This window comes from Mustela nigripes, chromosome 14, assembly GCF_022355385.1.
Source record: "Mustela nigripes isolate SB6536 chromosome 14, MUSNIG.SB6536, whole genome shotgun sequence".
NCBI lineage: Eukaryota > Metazoa > Chordata > Mammalia > Carnivora > Mustelidae > Mustela > Mustela nigripes.
This window is the reverse complement of record NC_081570.1, coordinates 44,213,989-44,241,550: the sequence shown is the minus strand read 5'-3', so window position 1 is coordinate 44,241,550 and position 27,562 is coordinate 44,213,989. Positions and strand designations below refer to the sequence as shown.

The window sequence follows — 27,562 nt, the reverse complement described above, 5'->3', positions numbered from 1 at the left end:
ACACACACACACACACACACACACACACCTGCATAGAGCTCCTGGTTAATAAAACCCTCGGTTTTCCTTGCAGACCCAGTGATCAGAATCTCTGGGTGAGACTTAGGCATCAGTGATTTTTCCAGCACCCCAGGGTGAGAAGTCCAGCTCATTGCTGCCTCTCACCACACAGGATACAAAAGACAGAAACATTTGAGTCTCCTAGACTTTCCCAGGCTTTGCGACACTAAGCAGAAAAAGTCAAGAAAATAGGAAATATAATGAGAGGTGTATATGAAACAGTGTGTAAGTCGGGATCCCCGCAGAAACCAGCTCACTCAAACTGGGTAACTTGGAGAGAGTTAATAAAGGAATTACAGAAGTATTATCAGGACGTTGAGAAGCCACAAGGAACAGCGGAGCAGCCTATGGGACATTTACCATGGGCCAAAGCCAGAGAAGGGAGTGGTTAATGTGCCCCACAAAGTAGCAATACAAGGAGACAACCCAGGGAAAAAAATACCCCAGACCCACTTTCCTCCACCCTCTGAGCTCCCGCCGGCTTCCACTGCGCTGACATCAACCAGCAGCCAAAGGCAGGGGAGCCATTGAGAGTCTCTCAAGGTCAGTTGCCAGGGACAAGGAGCAGGGTGGCAAGGGACAGAGGACCAGCAAGTATACGCAATCACACGCCGTTCTGACACAAGTCTGCCAGACAGAAACTGAATATGCAGTGCTGTATGGAGAACCCTATCAGATGAAAAAGAACTTCACCTTAAACCCCTATGGAGAAGGAATAGACATTCTTCGCTAAGTTGAATACAATCTAGGCAGTCACCTCTGGAAAAACAGTATAGTTTTAGTTGGTCAGAAGAAGAATTTCTAAACACCCTTGTTTTTTTCTTTTAACATAGTAATGAGTAAATTTTCTTAGAATTGGACAACAGGAAAAGGTTGTCATTAAGTACAGTACCCTAGGGTTGCAAACTTCCTGGTTAGAACTATAGAATCTCCTTTCTGAGGCTTAGAAAAAGTAAGTTCCTTATATTTATTATACAATATCTGTCTTTTCAAAGAAGTCCCACATGTCATCTCATGGAACAATGAGACAGCTCAAATACAGAGAAGGGGAAGCATTCTTGAAAGGTCAGCAAAAGAGCAGGGAAAGAGGGACAAGGCCAGGCCCCCCTGATGTCCGCCCCCACCCCCGACCTCAGACCTCCTGTCCTCCCACCCCTATACCAGGGTATTTACCTGCCCCTAGAGGTGGAGTCAGGGTAGGAACTCAACAAAACAGTGGCTCAATCAGTTAAGCATCCAGCTCTTGATTTCAGCTCAGGTCATGATCTCAGGGTCTTGAGATCAAGCCTCACACCGGGCTCTGTACTGAATGTGAAGCCTGTTTAAGATTCTCCTTTTCAGGGTGCCTGGGTGGCTCAGCGGGTTAAAGCCTCTGCCTTCGGCTCAGGTCATGATTTCAGGGTCCTGGGATCGAGCCCCATGTCGGGCTCTCTGCTCAGTGGGGAGCCTGCTTGGCCCCCCTCCCCCCCTACTTGTGATCTCTGTCAAATAAATAGATAAAATCTTAAAAAAAAAAAAAGAGTCTCCCTTTCCCTCCTCCCTTTCTTTCCCTCTGCCTTCCCCACCCCCACTCACTTGCACACTCCCTCTCTCTCTCTCTCCAAAAAAAAAACAAAAAACAAAAACCTCAGCGAAACAGAGTCCTAGGTCTAACATGGCCTCACCATCACCTCACTGGTGAGCTTGAGCCAGTCACCTTCCTTCTTTGGGCCTCAGTTTCCCCAATCCAAACATGAGAGAGTTGGACTAGACATGTAGCTATTAAGCATTTTTAGCCAGAGGATTTTTTTTTTTTTCCAAACAAAACCTTATTTGGCAATCACCCATTTGACAGACTTAGCAGCTCTGTTTGTTAGGGCAGAACCCCTCTTACCCTGTCACTAAGGAAATCTTAGAGGGCTTTTCAAATCCATTCCAGGCCTATGTTCCACGAAATATTAGTTCCAGGAGATAGTAGTATAAGCCTTTGGGGAAAGGAGGGAGACAAGGAGACAAGGCCACACACTTGATCAGTCAAGTCCAGCAAATTTCTTTACTGCAGGAATTTTCAGGGTCTCTAAGATGTCACTCTCCAAGCTGGCGATGTAACTTATAGTTGGGGAAAAGGTGATCTAAACAAGTGTCTCTCAATCTTTTCTTAACAGAATCCGCAATCAGAAATACAATTTATGTCACAACCGAACATATACACGTGCGCACACAGGGACAAGTTTCACAGAACAACATTCACCTTTACTGCACTCTTCTATTTTATTTCCTTTTTCATATGTCTAAAGTCTGGGTGGGAAGGTCCATGAGCATCCGTGTGTGTGTGTGTGTCTGTGGGTCATGAAGCAAAATGGATTTCACCCTGGAGGCTCCAGTCAGAAATGTTTGGGGACGGCTATCTTGGCCACTGTCCGCTCAGTGACTCGGCCATGCAGGCCGCCGGCTGCTTGTGGGTCTCTGAGGCACAAATTAACGGATTCTTTTTAGGGCCTTAAACATGGGAGCCTCTGTGCCTCTCCTCACAGCTGATTTGGGCCAAAGAATGTGGGCAGGATGGAGCGAAGAAAGTTGGCACTGCCCTCGTCTGGGAGGTACAGCTCAGGAACAAGGAGAGAGTTTGTCTCAAGGGCTGCCAATCCCGCCTCATTCACAGGCACTAAATTCATTCAGCCTCCACCAACCCGCAGGCATCCCCTCTCACCCCTCAGGGCCTGCCAGCCACTTCTACAAGGGGGTAGTGTCGGATCTGGGCAGCTCTCCCTGCCTGATGTGATGGGCATTCAGGTCGCCTGTGAGAATCGGAAATGGAGTCACTCTTGTCTGTTGAAAAACAACATCCTTCCCCCATAACCCCATGTGCTCCCTGATCCCACCCCTACCCTTGGGGGACCCAGGAAACAAACCAATCTTGAGATGTACGTCCATCGTGGGAAAGGGTGCTGGCTGGCCTCCCTGTGCGGGTCCCAAAGGGTCGCCATTCCTCCCTCTCTTTCACCCAGGCTCCTTCCTCCTTACTCTGCAAGAGCTGCCTTTCCAGAGTGAGACACCACGCTGAGCAAAGGGATGGAGAGAGGAAGAAGGAAAGGAAAGAAATCCTACCTTGCACCAAGCAGCACCTGGGTACCTCACATCTAATCTCAGGTGTTCCCCATTTTATACAGAGGACATAATGGGACTTAGAGAGGATGTCACTCAAGCCTGAAGGAGGCCTGGGTTCAAGACCTACTAAGCTTGAGTGACAGGGATAGCAGATCAAATGGGTGAGTGGAGGGCAGTCTTAAGCTTAGGGGAAATGACCAGCTGCTTACAGAATGAAGTCCCGAAGAGTCTACGTGTGGGCAGCCAAATACAGACACATTGGGAGTCCCTAGCTGAACACCAGCGATGGGGACAATGGTGTATAGAGCACCCATTTTGTAAACACACAGATTCAGGGGGGTTTTAATGACTGGACTGTTTTTTAGAGCAAGGTTACATTCACAGCAAAACTGAGCAGAATGTACAAAACTCTCACATGCTCCTGCCACACACAGCCTACCCCAACACCCTCCTCAACATCTCCCACCAAAGTGGTACATTTGTTTCGATGCTGCACCTACACACAGACACATGATTATCACCCAAGGTCAGTGGTTTACATTAGAAGTCACTTTTTTGTGTTGTACATTTTATGAATTTTGGCAAAGATATAATGGCATATATTCACGAACTATTACACGATTTCCTATGGAATAGTTTCACTGCACTAAAATCCCACATACTCCTCCTTATTCTTCCCTCCCTTTCTCTCCCTCACATCTTTGACAACCACCAATTTTTTTACTTCCTTTATATTTTCTATTAATGAGACTGAATTCATTGAAACTCTTAAAAAGCAAGTATCTAGCCCCAGATGTTTTTATTGGACAATTCTGCCAGATGCTTAAGGAATAATTAACACCAGCTTTTCATAATCCCTTCCAGAAAATAGACAAGGAGGGCATACCTCTCAGTTCATTTTATGAAGATAATATTACCCTGATACCAAAATCAGACAAAGCCACTACCAAAAAAAAAAAAAAAAGAAGAAAGAAAGAAAGAAAACCACAGGTCAAAATCATTTATGAATATAGATGTAAAATCCTTAACAAAATAGCAAATATAATTCAGTACGTATAAAAAAGAATTATATACCACGACCAAGTACGATTTATTCCAGGGATGCAAGAATGATTCAATATTCAAAAGTCTACTGTGTTAGGATAAAGAAGAAAAATCCCATGACCATATCAATCAATGGGGAAAAATCTTTTGATACAATTTGACACTCACTCATGATAAAACTCTGAGAAAAAAATAAAAATAAAAGCAAACTTCTCAACTTGCCAAAGATCATACCAAAAACAGACTGCCAACATTATACATGAGATCAGAATCAAGGCAAAGATATAAGTTCTAACCTTTCTTACTCAACATCTTCCTGGACCTTTTAGCCTGTCCAATAATAATACTAGAAAAGGAAATAAAAGGTATATAGACATAAGAAGAAGTAAAACTGTCTCTATTCTCAGATGACATAATTGGCTATGCAGAAAATCCCCAAAGTCCTCAAAAAAAAAAAAAAAAAAAAAACCTTTAACTCCTAGAATAACTAAGTTTAGAAAGATTGTATTGTAAGATACAAGATAATCATACTAAAATCAATTATATTTGTATAAGCTAACAAATTAAAAATAAAATACCACTTACAACTACTCAAAAAGCTAATAACTCAGTGTAAATCTAGCAAAATGTGTAGAAGACTGGTATGCTAAAAATTACAAAATGATGATGAAAGAAATCAAAGAAAATAAAAATGAGAGGCATAGAGAGTTCCTGGATGGAAAGATTGGACAGGAGAGGAGGAGAAAGATGGCAGAGGAGTAGGAGATCTAAATCTTATCAGGTCCCAGGAGTTTAGCTAGATAGTTATCAAACAATCCCAAATACCTACAAACTCAAGAGGAGATTGAAGAGAAGACGAGCAGCAATTCTAGGAACTGAAAGTGACCACTTCCTGAAGGTAGGATGTGCAGAGAAGTGAATCTGAAGCAACGGGAAGATAGACCACGAGGGGAGGGGCCAGCTCCTGGCAGTAGAGCAACAAAGCACAAAATCAGAACTTTAAAGAAATCTGCTCCACTGAGGGACATTCTTCCAGAGGCTAAGTGGGGTGGAGTCCTCACAGGGACAGTGTGGTCTCAGGTCCCACGGGGTCACAGAAGGATTGGGGGTATCTGAGTGTGGCAGTGCTCCCAGGTATCAGAGCAGGGAAGCCAGCTGCAGAGACAGAGCCAAAGAGTGGGTTCTCATTTCAGGATTCCCTTAAACCATGATCTGAGTCACAGTTGGGCTACTGGTCTTTGAGCAGGGACAGATCTGGGGAGACTCACCTTCCTCCCCCGGGGGGGCAACATGGGAACACACTGCAGGAATCTGCTGGGTTTGGAGACCCCAAACAGGTCCATGCACCAGAGAAGGAAATGCTCAGTCACAGGCCAGGTGAGCTCGGAGCATGGCCAGAGACCAAGGAGACAGGAGGGAATGACTGCTTTTCTCCAAGGGCATGCTGAGGAGTGTGGCCCAGAGCTCTTGGCTCCTCCAGCACTGGAGATTGGGAGGCCATGATTTTCATTCCTGTCGTTCAGAGTTTTACAGAAAGCATTCAGGGAACTAAAGCTCCCGAGACCGAACCCAAGCAGATTACTTAGCCTAGCTCCTGGCAAGGGCAGTGCAATTCCACCTCAGGTAAAGACATTTGAGAGTCACTGCAACAGGTCCCTTCTCCGGAAGATCAGCAAGAACATCCAGCCAAGACCAAGTTCACTAATCAATGAAAACTGTGAAACTCCAGAGCTAGGGGAAAGAAACACATAGAATTAATGGCTTTTTCCTCATGATCCTTTGGTCTTTCAAAGTTAAAGTTTTTAAATTTTATTTTTTCTTATTCTATTTTTAAAATTTTTCCTCTTTCCTATTTTAACATCTTTTAACTATTTTATCTTATCAATACATTTTTTTAATCTTTTTTTTAAGATTTTATTTATTTACTTGAGAGAGTAAGAGAGAGAGCATGAGAGGAGAGAGGATCAGAGGGAAAAGCAGGCTCCCTGCTCAGCAAGACTCGATCCTGGGACTCCAGGATCATGAACTGAGCTGAAGGTAGTTGCTTAACCAACTGAGCCACCTGGGCATCCCTAAAAATCTTTTTTAATTTTCATTGTTATAGCCAAATTTTATCCCTTCATTGTATTTAACCTTATTTTTTGTATACATACAGATTTTTTTTCTTATAAAATTTTGGGATACAGCTTCTTCTAATAGATCAAAATATACCCTAAATCTAGTGCATGGCTTTGTTCTAGTCTCCAACCTGATCATATTCTTTCCTCCTTTCTTTTTCTTTTTTCCAAGCAACTTCTTACCTTATCAATTCCTTTTTTAGAATCTTTTTTAAATTTTCATCTTTACAGTCATATTCCATCCCTTCATCACATTTACCCTTATTTTTGTATATATAAGATTTTCTTTCTTTAAAATTTTGGGAGGTAGTTTCTTCTAACAGACCCAAATCAAATACACCCAAAATCAAGTGTGTAGCTCTGTTCTATTTACCAGTCTAATACATATTTTTTTCTTTTTTCTTTTTTCCCCTTTCTTTCCCCCCTGGTTTTGGGTCTCTTTCGGTTTGGTTAGTGTAAATTTTTCTGGGGTTATTGCTATCCTTTCAGCATTTTGTTCTCTCATTCATCTATTCTTATCTGGATTAAATGACAAGGTGGAAAAACTCACCATAAAAAAAAAAAAAGGAACAAGAGGCAGTACCAATGGCTAGGGACCTAATCAATATGGACATTAGTAATATTTCAGAACTAGAGTTCAGAATGATGATTATCAAGGTCCTAGCTGGGCTTGAAAAAACCATGGAAGATACTGAAGAATCCCTATCTAGAGAAATAAAATCCCTTTCTGGAGAAATAAAAGAACAAAAATCTAACAAAGTTGAAAATTTAAAAAGCTATTAATGAAGTGCAATAAAAAATGAAGACTCTTACTGCTAGGATAAATGTGGCAGAAGAGAGAATTAATGATATAGAAGACCAAATGATGGAGAATAAAAAAGCTGAGCAAAGAGTGACAAACAACTACTGGACCACTAGGGGAATATTCAAGAGATAAGTGATGCCATAAGATGAAACAATATTTGAATAATTGGGATCCCAGAAGAAGAAGGAAGAAAGAGAGGGGTAGAAGGTATATTGGAGCAAGTTGTAACAGAGAATTTCTCTAGTTTGGCAAAGGGAACAAGCATCAAATCTAGGAGGCACAGAGAATCCTCCTCAAAATCAATAAAAATAGGTCCACACCCCATCATCTAATAGTAAAACTTACAAATCTCAGTGACAAAGAGAGAATCCTGAAAGCAGATTGGGACAAGAAGTCTGTACCATACATTGGTAGAAATATTAGACTGACATCAGACCTATCCATAGAGACCTGGCAGACCAGAAAGGACTGGCATGATATATTCAGAGCACTAAACAAGAAAAATATGCAGCCAAGAATGCTATATCCGCCTGGGCTGTCATTGAAAATAGAAGGAGAGATAAAAAAAAAAAAAAGCTTCCAGGACAAACAAGAACTAAAATAACTTGCAAACACCAAGCGAACCCTAGAGGAAATATTGAAAGCAGTCCTCTAAGCAAAGAGAGAGCCTAAAAGTAAGAAGCCAGAAAGCAGAAAGGAACAGAGACAATATACAGTAACAGTCACCTTACAGGCAATATAATGGCATTAAATTCTTATCTTTCAAAAGTTACCCTGAATGTAAATGGGCTAAATGCCCCAATCAAAAGACACAGGGTATCAGAATGGATTAAAAAAAACATGACCCATCAATATGCTATCTACAAGAAACTCATTTTAGGTCAAAAGACACCTCCAGATTTAAAATGGGGGGTAGAAAACAATTTACCACACTAATAGACATCAAAAGAAAGCTGGGGTGGCAATCCTTATATCAGGTAAATTAGATTTTAAGCCAAAGACTATAATAAGAGATGAGGAAGGACACTATATCATACTTAAAGGGTCTGTCCAAAAAGAAGATCTAACAATTTTAAATATCTATGCCCCTAACATGGGAGCAGCCAACTATATAAAACAATTAATAACAAAATCAAAGAAACACATTGACAAAAATACAATAATAGTAGGGGACTTTAACATTCCCCTCGCTGAAATGGACAGATCATCCAAGCAAAAGATCAACAAGGAAATCAAGTCTTTAAATGACACACTGGACCAGATGGACATCACAAATATATTTAGAACATTCCATCCCAAAACAACAGAATACACATTCTTCTCTAATGCACATGGAACAGTCTCCAGAATGGATCACATCCTGGATTACAAATTAGGTCTCAACTGGTACCAAAAGATTGGGATAATTCCCTGCATATTTTCAGACCACAGTGCTTTCAAACTAGAACTCAATCACAAGAGGAAAGCTGGAAAGAACTCAAATACATGGAGGCTAAAGAACATCCTACTGAAGAATGAATAGGTCAACCAGGAAATTAAAGAGGAATTTTAAAAATTCATGGAAACAAATGAAAATGAAAACACAGCTGTTCAAAATCTCTGGGACACAGCAAAGGGGGTCATGAGAGGAAAGTATATAGCAATACAAGCCTTTCTCAAAAAAACAAGAAAGGTCTCAAACACACAACCTAACCCTACACCTAAAGGAGCTGGAGAAAAAACAGCAAAGAAAGCCTCAACTCAGCAGGAGAAGAGAAATAATAAAGATTAGAGCAGAATTCAATGAAATAGAAACCAAAAGAACAGTAGAACAAATCAACAAAACTAGGAGCTTGTTCTTTGAAAGAATTAATAAGATTGATAAACCCCTGGCCACGCTTACCAAAAAGAAAAGAGAAAAGACCCAAATTAATAAAATCATGAATGAAAGAGGAGAGATCACAAACAACCCCCAAGAAATACAAACAATAATAAAAACATTTTATGAGCAACTATACACCAGCAAATTTGACAATCTGGAAGAAATGAATGCATTCCTAGAGACATATAAACTACCAAAACTGAACCAGGAAGAAATAGAAAACTTGAACAGACCCATAACCAGCAAGGAAACTGAAACAGTCATCAAAAATCTCCCAACAAACAAGAGCCCAAGGCCAAACAGTTTCCCAGGGGAATTCTACCAAACATTTAAACAAGAATTAATACCTATTCTCCTGAAACTGTTCCAAAAAATAGAAATAGAAGGAAAACTTCCAAACTCATTTTATGAGGCCAGCATTACCTTGATCCAAAAACCAGACAAAGACCCCATCAAAAAAGAGAATTACAGACCAATATCCTTGATGAACATGGATGCAAAAATTCTCACCAAAATACTAGCTAATAGGATCCAACAGTACATTAAAAGGATTATTCACCATGACCAAGTGAGATTTATTCCTGGGCTGCAAGGTTGGTTCAACTTCCACAAATCAATCAGTGTGATACAATACATTAATAAAAGAAAGAACAAGAACCATACGATACTCTCAGTAGATGGAGAAAAATCATTTGACAAAGTACAGCATCCTTTCTTGATCAAAACTCTTCACAGTATAGGGATAGAGAGTACATACCTCAATATCATCAAAGCCATCTATGAAAAATGCACAGTGAATATCATTCTCAACAGGGAAAAACTGAGACCTTTTCCCTTAAGGTCAGGAACATGGCAGGAATGTCCACTGTCACCACTGCTATTTACCTTAGTACTAGAAGTCCTGGCCTCAGCAATCAAACAACAAAAAGAAATTAAAGGCATCTGAATCTGCAAAGAAGAAGTCAAACTCTCACTCTTTGCATATGATATGATGCTTTATGTGGAAAACCAAAAAAACTCCACTTGAAAACTGCTAGAACTTATACAGGAATTCAGTAAAGTGTCAGGATATAAAATCAATGCAGAGAAATAAATTGCATTTCTATACACCAACAAGACTGAAGAAAGAAAAATTAAGGAGTCAATCCCATTTACAATTGCACCCAAAACCAGAAAATACCTAGGAATAAACCTCACCAAAGAGGCAAAAAATCTGTACTCAGAAAACTATAAAGTACTCATGAAAGATTTTGAGGAAGACACAAAGAAATGGAAAAATGAGGACGCCTGGGTGGCTGAGTGGGTTAAAGTCTCTGCTTTCAGCTCGGGTCATGGTCCCAGGGTCCTGGGATTGAGCCCCGCATCAGGCTCTCTGCTCAGCAGGGAGTCTGCTTCTCCCCCTGCCCTCTCTCTGCCTGCCTCTCTGCCTACTTGTGATCTTTGTCTGTCAAATAAATAAATAAAATCTTAAAAAAAAAAAAAAAGAAATGGAAAAATGTTCCATGCTCATGGATTGGAAGAACAAATATTGTGAAAATGTCTATGCCACCTAAAGCAATGTACACATTTAATGCAATCTGTATCAAAATGCCATAAATTTTTTCAAAGAAATGGAACAAATAATCCTAAAATTTATATTTCTTTTGAAAACCAAAGTTAATGGCACCACAATTCCAGACTTCAAGCTCTATTACAAAGTTGTCATCATCAAGACAGCATGGTACTGGCACAAAAACAGACACAAAGATCAAGGGAACAGAATAGAGAGCCCAGAAATGGACCTTCAACTCTATGGTCAACTAATCTTCCACAAAGCAGGAAAGAATATCCAAAAGAAAAAGCACAGTCTCTTCAATAAATGTGCTGGGAAAATTGGACAGCCACATGCAGAATAATGAAAATGGACCATTTCCTTATACCACACACAAAAATAGACTCAAAATGGATGAAAGACCTCAATGTGAGACAGGAATTCATCAAAATCCTTGAGGAGAACACAGGCAGTAACCTCTTTGACCTCAGCCGCAGCAACTTCTTCCTAGAAACATCGCCAAAGGCAAGGAAAGCAAGGGCAAGAATGAACTATCTGACTTCATCAGATCAAATCTTTTGCACAGCAAAGGAAACAGTTAACAAAACCAAAAGACAATTGACAGAATGGGAGAAGATATTTGCAAATGACATATCAGATAAAGGGCTAGTATCCAAAATCTATAAAGAACTTATCAAACTCAATACCCAAGGAACAAATAATCCAATCAAGAAATGGGCAGAAGACATAAACAGACATTCCGGTAAAGAAGACATACAACTGGTCAACAGACACATGAAAAAAATGCTCAACATCCCTCAGCATCAGGGAAATACAAATGAAAACCACAGTGAGATAACCACCTCACACCAGTCAGAATGGCTAAAATTAACAAGTCAGGAAACAACAGATGTTGGCAAGGAAGGGGAGAAAGGGGAACCCTCCCACACTGTTGGTGGGAATACAAGCTGGTGCAGCCACTCTGGAAAACAGCATGGATGTTCCTCAAAAAGTTGAAAATAGAGCTACCCTACAACCCTGCAATCGCACTACTGGGTATTTACCCTAAAGATAAAAATGCAGGGATCCAAAAAGGCACATGCACCCGAATGTTTATAATAGCAATGTCTACAATAGCCAAACTATAGAAGGAACCTAGATGTCCATCAACAGATGAATGGATAAAGAAGATGTAATATATATGTATATATATATAGTATATACATATATACATATATATATATAATGGAATACTATGCAGCCATCAAAAGAAACGAAATCTTGCCATTTGCAATCACATGGATGGAACTAGAGGGTACTGTGCTGAGCAAAATAAGTCAATCAGAAAAAGACAATTATTGTATGATCTCTCTGATATGAGGAATTTAAGAGGTAAATCAAGGGAAAAAAATAAAACAAGATGGGATCAGGATACCCATAAGAGACTCTCAGGAAACAAACTGAGGGTTGCTGGGGGGTAGAGGGGGAGGGATAGGGTGGCCGGTTTTTGGACATTGGGGAGGGTATGTGTTATGGTGAGTGCTTGGAAATGTGTAAGCCTGATGATTCACAGACCTGTACCCCTGGAGCAAATAATACATTATATATTAATTAAAAAAGAAAAAGAAAGATTGGACATAGTAAAAATGTCAGTCCTTCTCAAATTAATCTCTAAGCTGAATGTGATTCTCATCTAAGTTCTTTTTTGTAGATCTAGAGAAGCTTATTCTAAAATTTATTTGGAAACAAAGGACCTAGAATAGCTAAGACAATCTTGAAAAAGAAGAATATGGGAGAAATCAGACTCCCTGCTTTTGGGATTTATTCTGTAACTACAGTAATCAAGACCGTGGCATTGGTAGGGGGGATAGACACATAGATCAATGGAACAGAAGAGAGAACCCAAAAATAGATTCACACAGGGACGCCTGGGTGGCTCAGTTGGTTAAGCAGCTGCCTTTGGCTCAGGTCATGATCCCAGCATCCTAGGATCGAGTCCCACATCGGGCTCCTTGCTCGGCAGGGAGCCTGCTTCTCCCTCTGCCTCTGCCTGCCATTCTGTCTGCCTGTGCTTGCTCTCTCCCCGTCTCTCTCTCTGATAAATAAATAAAATCTTAAAAAAAAAAATAGATTCACACAAACACCCAAATACAAAAGTCACCCAATGGAAGAAGAATGGCCTTTTCAATAAATGACTCTGGGGTAATTAAACATCCAAAGAAGCAGGAAAAAATGAATCTCAACCTGAATCTCACACCTTATACAAAAGTGACCTCAAATGGATTACAGGCTGCGATGTAAAGTGTAAAGCTATAAATCTTGGTGGAAAAAAAAAAAGAAAGAAAGAAAAAATGTTAAAGATACATAAAAGAAAAATGGAATAAAAAGGTACTTCGTAGATATTAAAATGTTTTGCTCTCTGAAAGACCCTGTGAAGAGGAGAAAATGGCTAACTACAGACAGGGAGAAAATGTCTATGAACCCCACAGCTGACAAAGGGCTGGATAAACATTGCTCAAAATTTAAAAGTCAAAATAAAAAACAACTTAAGTTAGAAAGTAGGAAAAAGGTGTGTAGACATTTCACTGAAGAGGATGCATGGATGGTAAATAAGCAGATGAGAAGATGTTTAATGTTGTTAGCCATTCGGGAGATGCAAATTAAAACCACAGGGCTATGTCACTATAAATCCATTCCAACGGCTAAAATAAAAGAGGGACAACAGCAGATGCTGGTAAGGGTTCTGAGAAACCGATCTCTCACACATTGTTGGTCAGAATGTACATCCATTCTAGAAAACAGTACATCAGTTTTTAAAAGAATGAGCCAGGAAACTCCAATACAAACCAGCAATAGCATTCCTAGGTATTTATTCCAGAAAAACGACAACTTACATCCATGTAAAAACCTGTCCATAAATGTTTACAGCAGCTCGTTTGTAACAGTAAAAAACTAGAAGCAACCCAGATGTCCTTCCAATTTTTTTTTTTTACAAATGCCAAAAATGCCACTAAATAACCATTCTTGTGACATGTCTTCTTTTATACATGTGGGAGATTAGCAGACACTGCTGGATGCTTGCCCATAACCCATTCTCATCTTCTAAGATTATTTTAATGACTGAGACAGATGCAATCACTGCTCTTTTTTTTTTTTTAAGATTTATTTATTTATTTGTGGGGGGGCACGCTCAAGGAGAGAGGGAGAGGGAGGAGCAGACTCCCCGCTGAGCAGAGACTGATAAAGACAATGACCACGACAGGGACGATGATGACCCAGGGCTCCATCCTAGGACCCTGAGATGAAGGCAGACCTTCAGGTGACCTGAGCCAAAGTCCGTGTTTTAACCGACTGGGTCACGTAGGCACCCCAGACACCATCCCTGCTCTTACAGAGCTCAGGGTTTGGGGGAAACATTGACAAGTAAACAAGGATGAACAATTAATTGGTTCATTAATGGGTTGTTGTTAGAACCCTCTCTGAGTTCACAGCTACCCCAACCCAAAAAGGTGCCAAACTCAGCAGCTGACGTCACCATTTTACACAGAGGAACTTAGGACTTTTTTATATTTTTATGTAAAACTCATCACAAAACTTTCCAAAGGACTAGGTGACAGCCCCAGGAACCCTAATTAAATCTCTCTGATTTAATTAGAAACACTGAGTTTCTCTGATCAATGGAGCAAGGAACAATTTGCCTGACTTAATTATTTTGTAAAAAAGATAGTTTTTCACCCTCTTCTTGGAGCTATGTATTAATGAGTCCATAGAGTAAGTGAGGTTATGAAGAGCTCATACAACTAGAGTCAGATAACCCCAGTTCCCCCACTTCTCCATAGTTAGCCTTTATGTAACTTCCTTGGGTCTCAGTTTCCTCACTTGTAAAAAGAGACTGCATGAAAGTACCCACCTGATTAATAAAGCAATTGTGTAGGTTAAATAAAATAATGCATACTAATGCACTCAGCACAATGCTTAAAACATAGCAATTTCCCTATCCCATGATCGTAGTCACCTCTTATCCATGGGGGGATACGTTCCCAGATCCCCAGTGGATGCCTGAAACCACAGATAGTTCTGAGCCATATATATAGCCTGTACACACACACACACACACACACACACACACACACACACTCACACACTATACATACAAACCTGTGATAAAGTTTAATTTATAAATTAGGCATAGTAAGAGACTAACAACAGTAACTAATAATAAAAGAGAATGATTATAAAAACAAGAACAATCATAAAAGTCATGTGAGTGTGGTCTCTCTCTCACTCTCAAAATATCTCATTATAATGTACTCATCCTTCTCCTTCTTCCTCTGCTTCTTCTTCTGATGAAGTGACATGGTAACGTGCCTATGTGATGAGAAGTCATAAGAGAAATGATGTAGACACTGTAACATAGCATTAGGCTACTACTGACCTTTTGAAGATCTATCAGAAAGAGGACCATCTTCTTTCAACCGATGGTTGACCATGGTCACCGAAACTGTGGACAGTAAAACTGTGGATAAAGTTGGGGGGTGGTGCAAGGAGAGACTATTGTGTATAATAGTGAAACCTACAGATTATTTCCTTAGTATGACTCTTAGGAGGAGTAGAAGTACAAATCAAAGACCTTGAACATTTTTAAATCTCATGATTATCAAAATATTTTCTACAGGGACGCCTGGGTGGCTCAGTTGGTTAAGCAGCTGCCTTCGGCTCAGGTCATGATCCCAGGGTACTGGGATCGAGTCCCACATTGGGCTCCTTGCTTGGCAGGAGCCTGCTTCTCCCTCTGCCTCTGTCTGCCTCTCTGTCTGCCTGTCCTCGCTCACTCTCTCTCCATCTCTGACAAATAAATAAAAATCTTTAAAAAAAAAATATTTTCTACAAATAGCTAGACTAATCTGGGGAACCTGGGTGGTATAGTCAGTTGAGCAACCAACTCTTGGTTTCAGCCCAGGTCGTGATCTCAGAGTCATGGGATCGAGTCCCACATGGGGCACCAAGCTCAGCACAGAGTCTTCTTAAGTCTTTCTTCCTCCCTCTGCTCCTCCTATTCATGCTCTCTCTCGCTCTCTCTCTCTCTCTCTCTAATATAAATAAATAAATCTTTTAAAAAAAAAGAATAGGTAGACTAATCTACATTCCCACCTGCTATGTAGAGAGCATCTATCTCTCCTTATCCTTTACAGCTTTGTGTGCTCTTATTTTAAAGTCTTTGTAACTGGGGGCACCTGGGTGACTCAGTTGGTTAGGCATCTGCCTTCAGCTCAGGTCGTGACCCCAGGGTCTTGGGTTTGAGCCCCGAGTCAGGCTCCCTGCTCAGTGGGGAGTCTGCTTCTCCCTCTCCCTTTGCCCCTCCCCTTCTGCTTGTGTTCTGTCTCTTCCTTTCTCTCTCTCAAATAAATAAATACAATCTCTAAAAATAAAATAAAATTTTTATAATTCGACAGACAAAAATTTGTATATTCCTTTCCTTTGTGTTTCTTTGATTATTAGCAAGTTTGGGAAAATTTTTAAATGTCTGTTAGCTATTTGTATTTCCTCCCTGGTGGATTATTGATTAATATCTTCTACCAATATAATTATCAGGATCTTAGTTTTTATTGATTTATAGAAGCTCTTTACATATTAGGGATATTAATTCTTTGAAGGTAGTGTGTAATTTACTAAATATATGTGGAAAGGTTGAGAGCAGTTCTAGTGGTTTGTCATTGGAAGGGTAAGTAATGTTTATGGGATGCAGGTGACCTTTAAGACTTTTAATTCTGCACAGATGGTAAAGCTACCTTTTTTCTCTTTTTAACTACCTATATGTAATTTTCCATCCTCCATAGATCTGAAGATAAAACTGCTATTTATTATTACTAGAGTAGCTATAGTGGGTCTCATAGGTGTCCCTCTTCCTACCCAGTGTGAGTGTTGCTGACAAAATTCTCCTGTCCCCTTCCATACAGAAATGAACCAAACAAGACCACCCTCACCAGAAAGAATATACCACTCCTTCTTCTGTTCCACTTGTCCATAAACCTCAACCAATAACGGGCTGACCTTTGAGTACAAAAGGTCCAATCTCTTACTGTGAAATGGCAACCTTCATGGTCTAGAGCTTTCCCGTGGAAGCTGGCTGGAGTCAGACTCGGGAGGAAACCGCATTCTTGCTTGTCTTTTCTCCTCTGCCTTATGCCACTTCCCTCTATCTCCTTCCCAGGGAGTGCTCTCCCAGTACATCTCTTGAACAAGAATCCCTGCCTCAGGCTCTGCTTCTAGGAAATCCAACCTAAGGCCATGCATGGCCTTTCCAGGAATAGCCATTTCTGTGTGTACCTGTGTTCCCCCAACCATTCTGAGATGCACTTTTTTGTGGCTACCTTGAGTATACAACTACTTGCTTTTCCTTTACGGTTAAGTAAACCAAGTGATGAATTGTTCAGTAGTTTGTCCAAGGTCAGCCAGTATGTTAGTTAATGTTTACTGAGACCCCTGAGGCAAAGTAACCTGAATGCGAACTTTGGGGCAATGGCAGCTAGGGCTCTGGCTTCCCCAGTGCCCTGATGAACTGAGATCTCACACCTCATTCCCAACCCCAGGGCTGGCTCTCTTCTGTGCAGAAAATGATTCGCACCGGGTGGGCACCTCCAGTAGAAGGTACAGAAAGTGCCTCACTCAGAGGCCCGCACAGTCCTACATGGTTGGAAGTCGAGAATGTCACAGTGATTCTATAATCTTATGGGGAAGCTGAGGCCCAGGAAAGTAAAATTACTTAGGCAATGCCAAGCAGCAAGGTAGTACAGCCACAGCTGGCCATCCTAGCATAGGGGAAAACTATGGACCTAACCGTAATTTCTTTGCCTTTGACCCCCACCCCTTATCTCCTAACCTAGCAACCCCTTTTCTGTTCCTTCCTTGCCGCTCAAGCTCAGCCCTTGATTGATTTGCCTGAAAGCCACTGTCCTTTACCTCCTCGCCAACCTTGCACGACTGCCCCCTCTGCCCAGTTGGTCTTCTCAACTCCTGCTCCCAGCTCCCCAGGTGCTGCTGGAGAAAGCAGCACAGGCCGACTGGTTCATGGTTTCCCTATCCATGGACGCCACCTCTGACAGCTGTGGCTACTCCGTGGTTTGCTCTCTCATTCCCATCCCTGCCCACCCCTGAAAACAGGCACACTCTTTACAACTTCTTTGAGAAAAGACAGATAACAATGTATGCACCCTCTGAGCTGTCCATCCTGCCGCAAGAGAATTTATATCAGCTCCCAAATACCTCATCTTTTCTCTGCCCCTTTCACTGTTTCCACAAAGGCTTCTGAGGGGCCCAGACGCTTGGTGCAGACCCTCGTCTCTCTTCCCACCTTGCTCTCTCACCACCACCAATAAGCCTGCAGACTTGCTCAAGTTCCTCCCATACTAAAAACACACCAACCAACAAAATGCTCCTTAATTACAACCCCTCACTCAAGAGCCAGTGGCCCAGGTGACTGAGGGGGCCAAAGTGGCCATGACCGGGTCCTGATCTCCTCCTCAGCCCCAGCAGCTCCCATTCCCCACCACAGACTTGCTCCTCTGGTCACATGGACAGGCTTCTAGTCCCCTAAGCACATGACGCTCTCTGGGCTTACTGTCTTTGCCCATATAAGTCCCTCCTTCTGGAACATCGTCCCCCTCCCGCCTTCTCTCTTCCCCCAAGACTCAGTTTAGCAGCTGTTTCCTCCAGGAAGCCTGGTTTGACAGCCTAAAGCCATTCTACCACTTATCCAAGTGGAGCTCCTCCCTGCCTGAGCGTACCCCTGGGCCAACTACCACTGGTCCCCTGACTGCACGACAGCCACACCGTGTGTTTCTGTGTCTGGGGCTTATACTAGCCCCAGAGAGGCCCAGGCAGGGGTATACCCTGGCTTGAATGGGGTGCCAGCACCGGCACATAGGGATTTCTCAGAACCTGCTTATTCCCCTTGTGCTTCCTGCTCTGGTGGTTTCAAGGGCCGCCCCCAACCCCCAACCCCTCACCCCTCACCTCCCACCCCTGCCCCTGGCCTGGGCTCCTACGACCTGGTGACAATGCAATGGCAATCCAAGTAGACTATGACCTTGACCCTGCTGCAAAGTGCTGCCACTGGCATAGGATCCGAGCTCCAGAAAGTGATTGTTAAAGTGATTGTTAAAGAAGTCAAGTCCATTGTATTTTGCAACCCCATGAAGGGGATTCGTGCAACCAGAACATCTTTAAAAAATGTTCCCTTTATCTCCTCCATTCCCTGACATGTCACAGATCCTTCCACACCAGGGTCTTTAATACTCCTGCTCATCTTTGCTCTCATTTTCTTGTCCTTTTGACATCACTTTGGCCTAAAAGAGCAAGACCGGCAGAGCCAAAGCCTCCGCAGAGCAAGGGGACAAGGGACAAGTTGAGCCCACTCATTCCATCTTAGGAATGGATCCTAATTCACCTGTCTATTTGCATCCTATTTGCGGTGTTTCTAATGTTTTACTATTGTGAGATGTGTCTCAAAGAAGATCTTTTTTTTTTGTATCTTTTTTAATTTTAAAAATTTAATTTTTTTCAGTGTTCCAAAATTCATTGTTTATGCACCCACACCTAGTGCTACATGCACTATGTGCCCTCCACAATACCCACTACCAAGCTCACCCAACCCCTCACCCAGACAGATTTGCCCCAGAACTTCCACTTAATAGTTTTTGTTGTTTTTTAGAGAAAGAGAGAGAGAGGGAGGGACTGCAGGAGCAGGAGCAGGGAGGAGAGGGAGAAGGAGGTTCACCCCTGAGCAGGAAGCCTGACATGGGGCTCAATCCATGACCCTGGGATCATGACCTGGGCTGAAGGCAGATGCTTAACCCACTGAACCACTCAGGCACCCCACTTAATAGCTTTTTAACTTTGACCTGGAACAAATTTCTTATCATCTCTCTGCCTCCATTTCCCCAGATGTAAAAAGATATAACAATTCCTATGCTACAGGGTCGCCATAGGGATCTAATGAGACAAAAACTGCAAAGTACTTAGAACAACTGGCAATCAAAGCTTCTGATCAGCTTAAGGTAACAAAATTAGTGCTGAATTGGTGTAATTCCAGATCAAAGCAGAGGAGCTTCAGAGTTTAAGAAGAGTTTACAGGGGGACTCGTGGCTGGAGTGTTAAATCAGTCAGTGGAACATGAGTCTTGATCTCCTGGTTGTAGGTTCGAGCCCCATGTGGGGTATAGAGATTGCTTAAAAATAAAATCTTAAAAAAGAAAGAAGAAGAAGAATTCATGGAAAACTCACCATGTGCCTGGCAGTTATCCTTGAGGGTCATCATTATGAGAGGACATTACCCTCTTTTTCTGACAAGGAAACAGAGATGAGCTCACCATCATCACTTTGCAAGCAGGTAACAAAGCTGAAATCCCAACTCAGTTGATCTGATAGCAGAACTCAAGCTTCAGTGTCCTTAGCCATTGCCAAGATGATTAAACATGCACATAAATACAGCAAAAATCTGGAGCTCCTCTCTACCTTGGTACACCTCTAAGAATCTTCAAATTCCAGGTGAGGAACCACTGGCATAAATAAATCCCTTTCAAGATACTAATCACTTTTTGTTTCAGTGTTTTATTTTTACCACTTAAATCTAGATAGTTTTTTAAATGGTCTACTCCTTTTTTTTTTTTTAAGATTTATTCATTTGCTTGAGAGAGAAACACACACACACACACACAAATACACACACACCAGCTTCCCTGCTCCCCCCTGCCCCCACACCAGAGAGCCCAACGCAGGGTTCAATCCAGAACCTGATCATGACCTGAGCCAAAGACAAACTGTCAATGGAGATAGGCACCCAGGCACCTCTCTACCTCCTTTAAAACACAAACAAACAGGGGCGTCTGGTTGGCTCCGTCGGTTGGGCATCTGGCTTTTGCTTGGGTCATGATCCCAGGGTCCTGGAATCAAGCCCCACATCAGGCTCTCTGTTCAGTGGGGAGTCTGCTTCTCCTCTCCCTCTGCCTGCGGCTCTGCCTACTTGTGCTCGTTCTATCAAATAAAGAAATAAAAATCTCAAAAAAAAAAGAAAACTTGGTTCTATATGTTTTCCCCCTCTTTGTAAGTGACTACAGTATTTAAACTGCACTGCCCAAAAATACAAGGAAGTTCATCATACACCATTCATTCACTTAACTCTAAATACTCCCAGTCCGTATCAGTATGCAGACATCAGTTTTCTCTAACTCTGAGAAGTGTGTAAATACTCTCCGTGGCCCTGTTTTGCATTCCATCCTTTTTACTCAACAGACGGTTCAGACCTGCCCTGCTGACATAATTCATGTCCTTGTCTTTTGAAATTAGCTCTGTTTTGTTCACGTGTAACAGCTCACCTCTCCACCTTCCAATTTGGCATCCACGTGATGAATGAGAGCTGTAAATATTTGTGGGGGTGTTGTTTGTGTTTTAACAATTGACCTTCTTTCCTTTTTAAGTTACCTACTTGGGATATTTTCCCCAAAGTGAGAGCGCCATCCCCCAGAGTAGAAAAGTATAAAGAGGAAAGTATGGACACTGTACTTGGGCCTATGCTTGAAGGTTTTCCCTACCACCCACTCTCGGGGCTTCCTAAACTTGCTCAGTGGAATGGTAACAATACCATCCCCACAAAGATTAACAGTAAAATGAAGGACCCAAACACAGAGTAGACCCTAGCCAAATGAAGGCAGCTGTTATTGGCATTACTAATTTCAGGCTTTTTTTTTTTTTTTTCTTGCAAGTTACCATCTGACTTTCTAGCATGCACAGTAAATATTTACTTAACTAATTAAGACTTCATCATTTAAATTGATCTTATTTCAAGTGTTTTTCCTTTACGGTGTTTTCTTTTTAACCGGGCCTCCCAAAGACAGCACACCTTCACTCAAATATTAATGGGGGAATTTATTAGTTCATAACAAAATGCGGGAGGAGGAGGATCATAATAAAAGTATTTAGAGCTTCCCTTCACATCAGTGCCATATTAATAACTACCATTTATTGCTGTCAGTCTACATGCCAGGTCCAGGGCAAGAAGCTGTATGGTGTTTCCTGAGGTAGTCCTCACAGCTGTGCAAGTTGTGAATCACAATGACCATCTTCAAGATGAGAATACTGAGTCACATTGATGTCGTGGACCCATCTATTCAGATGGAAGAGGCTGAGTCCAGTTTCAAATCCAGGTCTATGTGATGCTAAACACACATGCTCTTTTTGACACCAGACCGCTTCCCAGGGAATGGGAATAAGCATCTCCAAAATAATCATGGACATGGGGACGCCTGGGGGACATACTGGGTCATGCTAGGATCTCTCTAGAATCTGCTGTTTTGACGAGCATTCCTTGCTGGACACCTACACTGGGAACCACGATTTAATTTGATATTCTCCCATTCCCAAGGCCAACATTGGGTCGGCTTCGAGTCGACTCTCGAACACGAAGTCTCGAACACAGAGTCTCGAACACGGAGTCCCCCCAACCCCTGCTCCTTGCTACTTATTGACCTTGGACAGCTCTCTGGATCTCCTCTAATCCATAAGGTGAGAATAATAATAGAATCTAACTCAGGGTTCTAATTAAGAAAATTTAAAAAATTAAAAGAGCGAATGTATGTACAAGTTCCTAGAAGAGTACCCAGGATCCTGTTAGATGTTTAATAAGTGTTACCTAGTATTATAAAAATAACACGTTCTTATTAAATGAGGGACTAACCTATTTCCAATCTAGGTGTCCTTGTCCTGCTCTCTTTCCTTCCCTGCATGGTTCCCTCATCCTATCCTTCATGGGACAAAAGCTGTTTAGAAACTATTTCTGCCTGGGGATAGGAATTTGGGAAGAAAACAAAATTAAACCAATCAGGCTATAAAAATTTCTCTTTGCAAAGATGGCTTTGAGCCAGGCCTGCTGGCAGTCAGAGTGTCAGAACCAAGGGGAGATGAAGGGTACAGTTCCCTCCAGAAAATGCCACTGTCGGGATCGATCTCTGGCATGAAGTCAGAGCATGTCGTCTCTGTGACAGGGCAAGCCAGACTGGACAGTCAGCTTTTGTTGCCCCAGAGGCCCCCACAGAGGTCAGGCCCTAACCCCCAAGTGTCAACCAGTTAGACTGTCCCAGCAAGAGACAGGGCAGAGCCAGAGCCACAAGGTGGGTCCCCGCTCACAGGGCTGGGTAGGCCAGACCAGGATGTGACACATCCGTCCCCGAGCTGGGCAGAGGGGTGCTTCCCTCAGGTACCCTGAGGCAACGTAACAACCGTGGGTTGACCCAACCATGGGTCCTGAGAGAGCCCTGACCAGAGCCAAGGTCAAGGTAGGGAAAGAGAGCTCAGTCTTCCAGGTAGTGAGAAAGCAAGTGCAAAGTCCCAGGGGAGTAAGGTGGGTGGAAGAGTGGAGGGAGAGTGGCTGTGAGCTGGGGAACAGTGAGCTGGGCGGAGGGTGGTGCCAGCTGCCGCTAGTGGTGTGGGGACTTATCACTCAGCATCTTCAGGCTGTGTTGGGGAATTTAGTTTTTATCCTAAAGTAAATGGAACATTTTACACAAGGGAGACACATGACCAGATTTGCATTTTTAAACAATTCACTCAACAAATATTCTTGAGCAACTGCAAAGATCATGCAAAGCACTAAGAAGACTATTAGGAGAACAGATACCCCTCACTGAGCACTCAGAGAATATTTCATTAGGAATGTTCGATAAATGGAATATATAGGATTCGATGGCAGAAGAGGGCGTTTCCCAAGTGGGATCTGGGAAGTCGCATGAAGAAGGTAGAATCCGCATGTGGAGACTTTTACACATGTAAGTGTAACATAGCCTACACGTCGTGTAGACACCACACTGTGACACTAGCATCTGACCGCCTAGGCCAGAAGCCTGGCTCGAGCACTTACATAAAAGTTGTGAAACCTCAAGCAAATTGCTTAACCTCTCTGTTCATTAGTATTCTTTTTATTTGAACGAGACCTTAAAGGAGAAGAGGGATTTGGACATGCAGAGTGTGTATGAGGGAAGGGGGAGCAGAGATGGAGGACAGGACGGGGAAGAGCATGAGTGAAGGCACAGGAGGCTTGAAGTGGGAGAGCCACGCCGCACGTTTGGCTGAACAAAGTGTGTTGGGGAACTGTGCCTTACGAAAGGGTATTAACACTTTTCCAGAGCCCTGAGTGGCTGAGTCAGTTAAGGTCATGATCCCAGGGTGCTGGAATAAGCCCCACCCAGGTCAGGCTCCTTGCTCTGCAGGGAGCCTACTTCTCTCTTTCTGCACCTTCCCCTCCAACCCCACTCATACGTGCACACTCTCTCTCAAATAAATACAACAAATCTTTAAAAAAAAAAAAAAAAACATTTTTTGGATTTTTACCAGGTGCCAGAGCTCCACACATGTGACTACACCTCACTTTCACAACCACACCACCAGGGAGCTGGGATTGCCTTTTTTTAATACTCAAAGAGACCGATGTTCTAAGACAGCGAGTAGCTTGACAAAGCTTATCAATGGAGAGAGAGGATTAGAACCCAAATCCTCTGTTCTTGGGAAGAACAAGCTCACGCCAGCTCCCTGTGACCATACTCACACCACCCCATCCCCCACCCCAGAGCCGGACAGCATCTTTTCCTGAACAGGAACCGCACCCTCCCCAAGCACATCCGGGACCGCTCCCACTGAGGACATCCGGAGCCTGAGCCGTACCTGGGAAGGTGGTTCAGGAAAGGGAATTCCAAAAACACTTTGAGCAAAATGATCCTGTCAGACAATGCCTCCCAGAGGAGTCCCTTTGAGGAGTTCCACATTCATTTGGATGTGTAAGATCTCTGGAGGTTTTGAAAACTTCAGTCACATTACTTTATATTCACACCTCTGTGTTACCTTGGAGTAGTAACAAATTAAGCCCGAATCAGCCATTCACGCTGAATGATTTTATAACGCTTTCTCCGCTCCCACAGCCTGGCTATTTTAAATGCAAGCTACTTGCCTAAGGAAGCAGATATGTGAAATATGCATTAAAAGAAGGTGCATTAAAAAAAAAAGAAGAAGAAGAAGAAGAAGAAGGAAGAAGGTGCATAAACTCCTCCAAGATCCTCAACCCTTTACTTCTGAAATTCCTTCTTCAATGAGTCTCCTCGTTCTTGGCCACGTAAAAAGAAGGAAGCATGGGCAAGAAAAGAAAGGTTACTTCTATTCCCCCAAAGCATTCATCGTGTACTTTTTGTGTTGCACAGTAAATTCTGCCATGAAAACAACCAACCAACCAACCAGCGTGTCTTTGAGAATGGGAATCGACAGTTGAGTGAGAATTGACATTTGGTGAGTTTAAAAATAGACACTCCAATAGAAAGAGCATCTGCCCGCTAAAAATACGAAGCAACACAGGCCTGCTGCACTCTGGGTGCGCTGACCAGGTTATTAGGCTATTTAATAATGCCCTATTTTTAGGGCTGGGAGGCAGGGAAAAACAGGCTAGCTTCAGCGGCTCAAATAAGCACATAACGCAAGGACATACAGGGTAGGTCTCCCAAGCACCTAGAATTAAGGGCTTGTAAAAGAGAACCAAGTTTTCTGTGGCAAAGCAACAATGTGGCCAAGACGTCCGTGGCTTGCATAGGCTGCTCAGGATAATGGGGAGGAGGGTTGGGGAGGGCCATCTCCATTCTCATTTTGCTGGTAGACACATGGATTGGTAGACAGATGGGAGCTCCCCATCTGAGGAGCGTTGACAGGCCACAGAGCTGGCCTCCCTCTCTAGGAAGCTCTGCTTTCCAGTATCCCCAGCAGCGAGGGCTCTACCACATTACCCAACTCCGGAAGATGTCCGATGCCCCTGCTCGGGCTTTTGAGTCAGAAGTGAGTGGCTCAAAGAAGGATGGAGAGTTGAGAATTCTTTCCAAGGGTAGCAGCAAAGGCAGCAACATCTAGTTCCCGAGGGAGGCATGACCAACGGGCACCGGACACCCCTGCTTACAGGAACACTGACTGTGACACCAAGCATTCAGGACACATTGGGCACAGTGGCCCCTGGTTTTGCCTGTGCAAACTTCCCTGTTCTTGCCGGTTCTCTGGGTCTGGTTCTTTAGGCTTCCTGGTAATCCTGTGAACTGGCCAATATCCTTTCCATCAGTTCCTTTTCTTCTTAAATTGCCCAGAGGCAATATTTGTTCTTTGCCACTAAGAACCCTGACTGCTCTAACAGCCCAACCCTGTTATTTTACAGATGCCATTAAGAGTGTGAGGGAAAGACACCCAGCTAGTTAGCATTAGATCCAGGCCTCAAAAGCAGGTGACCCAGCAGGCTTTCGCCTACATGGCACATACAGTCTTAGAGAAGCAGAAATGTGCTTTGTCCCTGAGATGTGCTTGGTCTTAGACGCCTCGTTCACATCCACCATCAGAGCAGGACATTTCCATTCTTTCCTGCCCACGGGTCCCCACGGTCACGGCCTACCCACCAGATTGTTTACATCCTTCCCCAGTCATTCCAAATGTCACAACCTACCTACCCTCCATCACTTTCCCTCTAGGCCTTTCCAGGCTACGAAGTCTTTCAGGCTTCCTTTCTTCCTAAAAATACTGAGTACCTCTACGTGCCTGACTCCACACAAAGCCCTAGGGATCCTATGGTGAGGAAAACAGAAACAGACTCAGACACCATGAAATACCCAGTGCAGAGGGGAAGACCCCACATTAATCAAATAATCACGCAGGCATATAACCACAACCACAATAACTACGAAAGGAAAAGTGTAGGCTCTTATAACAGCGTTTCGCTGAGGGCCCCTTTCTAGTTGAGAGTTCAGGGAGACTTCCTGAGGATTAACATTTGATCTGGGATCTAAAAGTCAATTAGGTTTGTTTGGTGCAAGGAGGGGAGGGAGAATTCTAAGCAGGGTCCTGATGCAGAAGCACAGAAGTAGGGAGTGAAAGCAAGCCCATGAGCCTGGCAAGTGGAAAGCTTGGGTAAGGTTGGGCGGAAAAATGGGGGTGGCGACAGGTCACTGAGATGCCTACAAACCTTGTGAAGGGTTTTGCTCAGCGCAGCAAGCAGCCACTGAATGATTTGAAGCAGAGGCGCAACAGGGCCCTACTGTATTTTGAAGAGACATCTGTGGCTGTCCTGTGAAGAATGACTTGGAGAAGAGACGACAGTAAGCCTAGGCAAGTGAATTAGCAAGTCATGGCCACAGTTGAAGGGGGACGTGATGGTAACTTGTAGTCGGGAGATATGATCAGCCTGGGGAGAGATGCAGTAAAATCAACAGGATAATTGCTGGATGGTCAGAAGAGTTCTCTTCCAGAAGAGACAGTGTAGAAAGGCCGGTTTTGAGGGGGGACACCATGAATTTGGTCTCAAGTAAATTGAATTTGAGGTGCCTTTTAGACTTTTGAAAGGAAGTGTTGAAATATATGGATCTGAATCTCAGGCGAGAGGATTGGATGAAAGATACATATCTGAGGGTTGTTATTATTATATAGATAGTCATTGAAGCCACAAGTGTGGATGAGTTCACTGGGGGAGACAGCACAGAGCGATGGAAGAAAGAAGCTTAGGAAATAGCCTTTAGGAATCACATTTAGGGGCACCTGGGTGACTCCGTCAATTAAGTGTCCAAATCTTGATTTTGGTTTAGGTCTTGATCTCAGGGTCATGAGATTGAACCCCACGTGGGGCTCCATGCTGGACATGGATCCTGCTTGGGATTCTCTGTCTCCCTCTCCCTTTGCCTCTCCTCCCCCCACTTAAAAAAAGGAATTATGATATTTAAAGATCAAATAGAGGGGTGCTATCCAGCAAACAATACTAAGAAGGAGTTGTCGAAGAAGGAGGAGACAAACCAGGAGAAGTTTTCACAAACACAAGTTAGCAGGCGGAGCTGGCATCCACAGCTGAGAAGTCAGGGAAGCTGAGGGCTGAAACATTGGCAATTGGTTCAAGCAACACAGAGGTCAGTGCTCATTTCAGGGAGAATCATTTTTATTGCATGACGGGGGTGGAAGCCAGGCTGAAGTGAGCTGGGAAGTGAGAAGAGCCTGGGTGGTAACCAC

General features: G+C 43.0%; 1 long non-coding RNA gene across 1 annotated transcript in view; it reads right to left on the bottom strand.

Annotated features, from left to right (window-relative positions):
- Window positions 1-24,326, bottom strand: part of LOC132001798 (uncharacterized) — a 32,191-nt gene extending 7,865 nt beyond the window's left edge. Inside the window, exons 1-2 of the long non-coding RNA XR_009399677.1 lie at window positions 24,215-24,326; window positions 19,787-19,845 (exon numbers count right to left, since the gene is read on the bottom strand). This is a non-coding gene — a long non-coding RNA (uncharacterized LOC132001798). The remainder of the gene's footprint in view (window positions 1-19,786; window positions 19,846-24,214) is intronic.
- Between the last annotated feature and the right edge of the window lie 3,236 nt (window positions 24,327-27,562).